Consider the following 9,736-nt stretch of genomic DNA (forward strand, 5'->3'; position numbering starts at 1 on the left):
GAGAGCAAATAATGTCTTGAGTTATTCTGTTGCAAGTGATCCCAATCTCTACATGTTTTTCCCTGACAAGTTCTTAGCAGGTCAGGTCACAATGTAGAAGAGGAAAATGTGTAAATTAACCCAGAGTTTCCTTGATTGTAAAGTTAAGAGAATTGGAGAATCGAAGAGTTGATCTATGATACAAGACCAACAAGTGACAGAAATGGGAATTGGGCTATTGTTCATAAAGGTGCGCATGTCACAAAAGTACATCAGTCTCCAGAGAAGTGATTTTCACCATTACAACTCCTGTCCTTCACTTGAGAAACAATGAAACCACTCGAAAGAAAAGAGTACTTTATTGGATCAATTAAACAAATCTCATTGGCAAAGGCAATGCTTACATGTACAAATACTAAGACTTTTAATGTGGCTCAAGTTCCTTTGTTACTTAAATATTCAGTGACTTCTGTCTATATTAATGAGTTGCAGGAACCAATAAAAATTTCTCAGCTCATTCTATCCAGGCAGTGTCAGTGGAAGTAGTATATCATTGTTTAGATAGTTGTCAATGGAAAATATAATTGGGCTGCTAGGTTAAGAAAACCCAAAATTATACTTACCTGGCAAGGGCCATTCCATGATCACGAAGGTGGTTTCCCCAGGGTGAGGCTCGCCCATTGCACTCCGGGCATACTGACCCGTGCGATTTCCCCAAATGTGGGGAACTCGACTGCGTAATCTATGGTAGTGGGGGACTGCATGCGTGCTCTCTCCTGAAGAAAAAAAGGAAAAAAAAGAAAGAAACCCCCAAACTAATGCTACATAAAAGATCAGATAAACAAAAAAATGGTATTTTGCATTATCACTTCTTCATTGTGTTTGAATTTACTGGGGGGAAGTGTTAAAAATCAAATATAGATGTTACAAATGTATAATTGATTTATGTTTTCTTCATGCTTACATTTCACTCTTCCTAATATCTCTGAATTGTCTCCATTTATGTTCATAAATATTACTGGTTGGGTGTTTCTAAGTGAGAAGGACATACCAGTAACCAAAACACAAAAGGTCATTGCTCTCGATAAAATTTTAATTTTTCTGTGATAAACTTACATGTAAGTGTGTGGGCTGGAGATATAGAGCAGGATTAAGGCACATATCTTACATGCAGCTGATCAAGATCTATTCCTGCACCAAATGGTCCCACAAGCAAAGCTATGTTGGCCCTGGAGGCTTCCATAGCACTGCTGAGACTACTGGGATATTTCCAACAATGCAGACCCCAGATAGAATCACATCTTTGATTCTCAAATTGAGCTATCCTTTAGGTTTGCTAAGAATCTCCAGGATGTGGGTATGCGTCTCCTAAAAACCACTCAAAAAATTGGAAAACACTCATGAAAAAAAAGAGCTAATCAAAAACCTAGAGAGGTAGCACTGTGATTGGGAGTACAGACTTTGCATGCCTACAACCTGGTTCTGCCCCCAATATTTTATGCCCTCCCTGCTCTGACACTAGTGCCAACAACGACAGGCACTCTGTTGCTCTGAGTCATCTCTGGCCATACCATTGAACCTTCTACCAGTTAATAAGAGTTAATAGAAGTCCTCATTCCCTGAAAACAGTTTGGAACTTTGAACTACTCTTAAAAAAATATTTAAATACTAAAGTGTCACAAATTGCAATAGAAGTACAAAAGCGCAATGGGAGTATGATACTTTAGATTTAGTAATTTAGAAAGCCCTTTACAAGATTACAGTGGATAGAATGCTTGCCATAGTCAACCAGAGTTTAATTCCAGAGACTATATATAGCTTGAAATCTGAGAGCAGAGCCAGAATAAAACATGAACACTGACAGATGTGATCCCCCCCAAAAAAAAAACAAACAAAAAAATGCCTTTACAGATAGTTTTGCTGATGCCTGAATAATGAGTAGGGAGTACCACTTTAAAAATGCAAGTCATTGTCAACAGACAGAAGAAACTTCGTATGTGAAGTTCCTGTAGAAAAATTCTCAGTTCTTACACAAAAGCTTTGAGAAGGCAGAAAGTGTGCAATCAAATCATAATCGGAAGTCAGATTTCTATAACTGTTTCAGTATGTATGTAGATGTATGTACACATCTGTGTAAAAACATACATACTAACACATGTACTTGTCTTTTTCTTCTGACTTCTAAAATTCACATGACTTATGTGTTGTTATTCTTTTTTTTTTTATTCTGTTGTATTCGGCTCTCCAGATTACCCAAATTATGGTCAGACCTAGAATAAATTACTTTACAACATCAACCAGTTATAGACACAGGGTCTGGACTGAGCTGAAGATATAAGCAAATTACGTTTGCCAGAACAATCCACTTTTGAATGTGATTTTTCTGCCATGGCCACCTGGTGGTTAATCCTTCCTATTTCTGTTGTTTCAGTGTGAGCAGTCTGAATACTTGTTTTACTTCATTTTAAATCTTCCTGACCTTGGATTAACCTTCTTTCTTTCTTTTTTTTATTTTTATTTTTTTTATTTGAGAATAAAGATGCAAAGAAAGAGGACAAGTTAAAGTTACACTGGGAAGACAATCATCCATAAACAAAATTCTCAGAAGAAATCCCCTTGCTGACACCTTAATTTTGAACTATCAGCCCCCCCAAAAATTAAGAAAAATAAAACAAAACACATGCACAATTACTTCTTTCTTGAGACCAACTTTTCTCATCTGGTTCTGTTACTTCAAATTACTACAAAGGATTGAGGCATTTTCTTAGGCCTTGCTTAAGTAAGTACATTGTAAAAGCGCTTCAAATCTTTGCCTACAAATTTATTTTTGAGGGAAAGTACTTGGGCTTTTGGGTTTATAAGCAGGAAAATTGAAACCTGAGCAGATCACAGGAAATAAGGTGAAATTTGGGGAATCCATTATCAAATTACTGATGCTTGATTAAACACACAAGAGAGCTGAGGGCATCTGCTTTGTAATTGTAATTGATGACAAAGAAAAATAAAAACATTAACTGCTATTTCCAAAGCAGTGTTGGCAGGAGAGAAGTAGACGGGTGTAAAGGTAAAGAGATCAAAAATGAATTCTGCTCAACCCAGAGAATGGGGGAAAGGTGAGCAGTTCATTTTACTGACGTCTTTGAAGAATGGTAGCGAAAATGCTAATTTTGCCATTTTGGGATTTACTTTAAGCTGAAATCAATGGAGCAAAAGCAAAATTCTACAAAGCCAGTCCACAGCCTTATGGTTTGGTTAATGCCAATTGTGTGGTTCATTAGCTGTGAGCCTCAATTGTCCTATGTCCCATCCCCTGAGATTCTACCCACCCTTATCTCTGATGTTAGGCTAGAGACTTCTTATTTTCGGTGTTGAAAATCAGAACATTCTGCTTAAAGGGTTCTGGGAGGTGCCAAGTGTAATACTGTGACCTTATGAATTCTAACACCATTTTATTATTACTATTGTATACCACGCTTTTAGCATGGTAAACTGCATCCTTTATCTAATATGCACCTGCTTTATTCTCCTTTCTGGCAAAAAGGAAGAGGAGAAACTTCTCAGAACGAGGTGGCAGTCTGGAAAAACCATTAATGCCTAAATCTTGGGAATCACATAAAAACAGGAAATCACATAAAAACAAAGGAAATGAATATCTAATGGTATACTAACAATGCTACAAGTTCAAAATATAAAAATACCGTGTAACAACATTTCAAGTATTGTAGTATGTAAATACTCACATCAGTAGCTTAAAATAAACTGCTTGTTTTTTCAATGAATCCACCCAAAAACAATAGTCCTAAGTACAAAGGAGAATAACAAGGCTGGAGGAGATTCAATTACTTCAAGCAACATTGCTGTCAGCAGTACAACTTTCCAACATGGGGAATAATTCTTGTTGAAATTTCTGAACAAATGAAAGGCAATATTTCTTTGATAGATGCAGTAGTTGCATTCCAGGGAAATTCACTATATATTAAATCTTTGTATAAAATAGGTTTTGGTTCATATATAAAGTTGAAGTAGAGACTAATTTCAAATAATTACAAGTCTGTTCCTTTTCTGCATACTCAAATTATGAGCCACCATGATGAAAATGTGAGAACAACAGCACAAATACATTTCTCCTTCTGTCAACATCTGTCCTGAATCCCTACTTATGCATCTCAATTTCTTCTCGATATGCTTACTTAAAAGGCAGCTCAAACGTCACAGGTCAAATTCCCTTTCTACTTTCACTTTTTCCCTTAGTAAATGTCAGCTCTGTTGTTCTGGTTATTTAAGAGGAAACTTTAATTTCCTTGTTTCTATTCTTTCTGAATGCCTTACATCCAACTGTCCAAGATATCTAACTTGTGACCCTAGAGAACCAACAAACAATGCTCTGTGGATCTTTGGAACTTTTTCTGACACGTCCTAGAGTGGTGGCTCTGGTGATCGCCAGCATCACAGATTCCAAGCAGCACTGCTCCTGGGCCCAAACATTCAAACTTCTAGCCTCATTGGCCAAGAATCAACAGTAGTGGCCTATTGGGAAGGTCCTGATTCCAAAAAAACCTACAAGTTGGATCACATTCAAAACTCCTCAATTCCCTTGATAGCTCCTATCTAAAAATTCAAGACTCAGCTCTCACTATATTTTTTCTACCTTTCCTTAAGTTCAGAATTTCCCCATCACTGTCCTGTTCTGACCATCCTGGCCTCCACAAGCACTACCCACCCAGTCCTATCCTAGGCTTTCTCTGCACTGCCCAGATGCTCTGTCTCCAGGAACTCACTTGTGGCTCCCCCTTCTCTTTCTGTTCACTTGCTATTTCTGATTGTGCCCTAGAGGTTTGAGGAACAAGGGCATGCCATACATCAAATTCACCTGGAACTTCAGAAATGGAGGAAAGATGCAATAAAGAAAACAACTCCACTATGTTTTAGGACAGAAAAGGGGTATTCATTCTATAAATGGAACAGTGGGAGAGATTTTGAAGCATATTGTAAGCTGGCTGAAGAGACTTATCCTATAGTCAAGGGAAGCTGAAGTCATCTCTGGAGCAAAGAAGAAAATAATTCTAAGAGGTTCCTCTGGATGAGTGGGATGGGTCACTCGGGAGAAATGGATATTGAACAGTTAGGCCAAAATGCATTATTGAAGTATAAGATAAGGAGGCAATAACATAAAGAATTTGTTATTAAATTGGAGATATTATCCATAGAAAGATCAACTGAATGAGCTGGAAGGTGTGTTGTCAGATAACACCTTCTGAGTGAGGCTTTCTTTGAATGCTCCATTTATTTATTCATTCATTCAGCATATATAATACAGATTGTCTTATTGCAATATACATTTTAGCAATTTATGCCCTCATCCCATCTTCTTCTGCTGCTTTATTTCATTTCATTGCATTTGGTGCAAATAGAAATATCTAATACTAAGGTCAGCAAGCTCTCTGTAAAGGGTGACACAGTATATATTTGAGACTTTTGGTGGCAGCTCTTCAACTCTGTCATGCAGCATGAAATCAATCACAGATGATATGGAAACAACTGACATGATTGTTTGCCAATAAAACTTTATTTCCCTCCCACAAAAGTCATAGGGTTTAATGTAAATAAGCACCCCTACACACACACACACACACACACACACACACACCCTGCTTTATAGTCTGTGTTACTGGGCTTTTTTGGTTTTTGGTTTTGGGGCCATACCCTGTGACACTCAGTGGTTACTCCTGCTTATTCTCTCAGAACTTACTCCTGGCTTGGGGGACATATAGGACCCCAGGAAATTGAACGAACTGTGGTCTATTCTAGGTCAACCACTTGCAGCCCCAGTTACTTTTTGTCTTTTATAAGTAAATCTTTAAGAATATAAGGACCCAAAACAGGAGATTTTTTATCTGTTTCATTCATCACTGCATACCAATTTTTTGAAAAAAGTGGGCATGGAGCATAGAGGGACTGTTACCTGATCTGAGCCACGTAATATTGAGTGGGACTGGAAAAAGTTGAAGAGTATCGCTCTTCCTCCACAAGTTGATTTCAATATCTATTTACATTACTATATAAGAAAGACCCTTTCTTAAAGAATTTGTTGGTAAAAGAAGAGATGTAAACTCAGCTAGGCTTATGTCGATAATGTTGTTTGGAGAGAGATACTATGAGAATTGTTGGAGGATGAATGAGAGAAGGTTCTAGTTTGCATGTACTCTGCAATCCTATTGCCCCAAAATAAGATGTAGGCAATTTAACTAAATTCCAAACTTGCTTATAGAACAGATTATATACAAAGTGAATACAGAAAAGTGTTAGAATGATAGTATAGCTGGAGAGTGTTTGCCGAGTTTGATACCTGACTTTTTTTTTTATTAATTATAAATTTTTATTTTGACCATATTGACTTACATATCTATACAGTAATATTTTAGGTATATATTAACATAGAAAAAGGGAAATTCCCATCACCAAATTTGCCCTCCCTCCACCCCCATTCACACCCTGCATTCCATATCCCCCACCTCCAGGCTGCTAGAATAAGTGGTCCCCTCTGTGTCTAGCTTACTACTTAGTGAGCATACATCTATTTGGTCCTGGTACTCTCCCTTACTTCCCCCTCTATTTGAGAGGTGGAACTAAATAGTTCAAGTTATGTGGCTTTGTTTGAAGCAAAGAAAAGCAATAAAATGGGATAGAAATCAAAAAAGCCAAAAATGGGCAGAGTCCTTCTAGAGGCTTCAACCTCTGTTTGAGAGAGGAAAGGAAACAAGGAATTGAAACACCACAACAATACAAAAAATATAAGATATCCAGTGAGTACTACAGCAATAAAGACATGCGCCGCATAACAGCCACAGTCCTGAAATATAAACATGGCAGAGCACAAAAAGGAAAAAGAAAAAATAGAGACACCAACTCACCAACTTCAATATCCACATCAAGACAAAGAAGTCAAAAAAAAGTAAATAAATAAATAGATAAATGAATAAAAAGATTATTTTGTGCTTTTTTTTTCCTGCATAGGCACAGTAAATAATGGGGACATTAGAGAGGGAATTCCCTTGGCCTAAGAGATACAGTGTTTCTCCACCCTTAAAGTATACTGTCATGGGATTAACTATAGACCTCTTGCATATTCATTTACTCTCCCCTTGGTGCTTTTGTGGTGTATAGAAGACTTTTGCTCCTTCATGGGTGATAAACTCCGACCTCTGTAACTAGAGATCTTGGTGATGCCTGGCTTCTTATATGATTTCCTAAGCCCACCAGGAGTGATTCCTGAGGAAAAAAAACCAGGAGTAAACCTGAGAATAGTCAGGTATGGGCCAAAAGAAATTTAAAAACAAAATATTTAAATAAATATATTCATTTATATGAGAACTATACCTCTTAGGTAGAATTGCCAAGAACAGAACCTGACTTCTATGTTAAGGATATTGTCTCCCTGTAACCAAATCTGTATGACAGAAGTTTCACGGTGAGCTCATAATTGCCAAAAAATTTCTGTTTACAGCAAAATGAATTGCATTGTCATCATAAAGGGAAACAGTTCCTTACACTGTAGACTGTCCAAACGTTTCTCATTTAAAATAACTCTACTTTTTATACAGTTTGATACTGGATGCATGCAAAAAAGTTTCAAAGCAAAATAGTTTGCCATAAAAATACCAGTGGATTGTGTTCATTACAGGATGCATATTTTCTCCTATGATTCTTCTCTGTATGCATCCTACTGTGAAAAGTTTCAGGATCAGCACAGTACAGCAGGTAGGGTATTTGCCTTGCAAGCAGCTAATCAGAGTTTAATCTCCAGCACCTCATATTGTCCCCCAAGCCCCAATAGGTGTAATTTCTGATCATAGAACCAGGATATTTTCTGATAAAAGTCCTGAATATTTTTGGCCCAAAATACAGGAGAAAAAAATTTAGGATTGAATTTGGGGGAGGGATCCCAAATTGCTTAGAACATTATTTTTCCACTCCTGAAAAACAGATCAAATGGTTCAATTCTCAGGTCTAACTGTGCTCAAAAATCTCCTGGGTTAGGCCCAGTAAGTAGTAGTCCAGGTGTTGTGGGCCTGGGAAGTATACATTGCTGGGGATATAACACATCCTCCTTGACCCCTGAGTAGTTCTACAGCTTAATGGAATGACTTAAAAAACAAGTGAATATATTTAATCAGTGTAAATCATATTTAGCCTTTGGAAATAAACTGTTTAAAATGAATTTGTAGGGGGAGAGATGGCTCAATGGGCTCAGCACTTGTTTGCATGCAGGAGGCCTGAGTTTGATTTCTGGCTTTTCATTGTCACCTGAACACCACTGAGGTTGATTCTCAAGCAGTACCAAACATGGGACCAAGATACCAAAATATGAATTTTATCAATTATAAATTATCAATGAATGCCATCTACCTATTTTCAAAGCCTGTCTTCTGACATATTCATAAAACATTTAATCTCACTCTCAACCTCTTAACCTGTTTTTGAAGTACATAAATTTTCAACTTTATTGTAGTTTTCTGTTTTGGGGCCACAGCTAGTGATGCCTTTCTAATCATTTCTACTGTGACTCTGGGGATGCTAGGGATTGAATATAGGTTAGTTCTGTACAAAGCAAATATCCTACCCACTGTACTATCACTTGGGCCTCATAAATTTCCACTCTTTGCCTTTTATACTGAATCTTTGCACTCTATATGTATTTTTTTTTATTTTGGTATATGTAACTTTCTCTTTGCTTTTATTACTCTATTTAGAATGTGAATTCTGTAGTCTGGCAGACTGATTGTGAAAACCATCTTGACTCATGCTTACTTAATGGCCATAGGCAATTTACTCTAAATTGTATGCATCTCAGTTTCCCATTGTAAAACCAGGTTGCTAATAATATTAACTTGAAAGTTGATGCAAGCATTAAATAATGCAATTCTTTGTATATAGTAGGAGCTCAGTAAAATAGAGCACTTAGTATTTTTTTCCTTTGGCCTTCAAGTCTCACCTTCTGTGTGAAACGTTTTTCAGAGATGGAAATGGCAGACCCTTATTATTACCTTGATTGAACAGTGACACAACTCTTATGTTGTACAAGCAAGTGAAAAGACAATAGGAAAATTAAGGACTATTCCCTTGAAGCGTTGAGGTAGAATTTACAGGGAAATGGGTCAGTTTGAGAATTACTTTGTATCTGATCTCAGTAGCAATCTACCCCTCTAGTTTTTTTTTCCATATCTGTAATAGCCTATGCCCTGTTGAACCCAAAAGACCAGGACAGATATGTAAATATTAAAATTTCATGTCCATTGGTTGATGAAGGATGCTTGCTGATCCCTGAGGGTTAAGGAGCTTTTAGATCCATGGAGGATCCAAAAATATCACTCAGGAATTTCTGCAAAATGAACTTTGGGTCCAAGTCTCAGAATTTGAGAAAAATCATTATATTTGGCTATAATATATTTATAGAGTGGAGCTACTGTGTCAGGGCTTCTAAAGTTGTGTGGATTAATCCCCATTGTATCTATTTAATCTACACCTAGGGTGCTTAACTAGAGCTAAAGCTGTTGTTGACCTAGGAAAATGTACTTTAATGTTCTGAATTGTCTTACCAGAGTACACAAAGCTTGAACTTATATTCTGCCAGAAGTTTGTCAGACAGACTTGACATTTCATATAGAGAATCAGCTATGTGTCAAACACATATTTCCTGCTACTATATACAAGTTTAATTTTATGTTGAGCTGAAGGTAAATAAAAAAAAAAAAGTCTT

The 9,736-nt window shown here is 36.9% G+C and overlaps 1 non-coding gene across 1 annotated transcript; it reads left to right on the plus strand.

The window, feature by feature from the left end:
• Positions 1-594: 594 nt before the first annotated feature.
• On the plus strand, positions 595-758 carry LOC126016661 (U1 spliceosomal RNA). Its single transcript, XR_007498446.1, has one exon. It is a non-coding gene; the product is annotated as a U1 spliceosomal RNA (small nuclear RNA).
• Positions 759-9,736: the final 8,978 nt, after the last annotated feature.

This window comes from Suncus etruscus, chromosome 8, assembly GCF_024139225.1.
Source record: "Suncus etruscus isolate mSunEtr1 chromosome 8, mSunEtr1.pri.cur, whole genome shotgun sequence".
Taxonomy (NCBI): Eukaryota; Metazoa; Chordata; class Mammalia; order Eulipotyphla; family Soricidae; genus Suncus; species Suncus etruscus.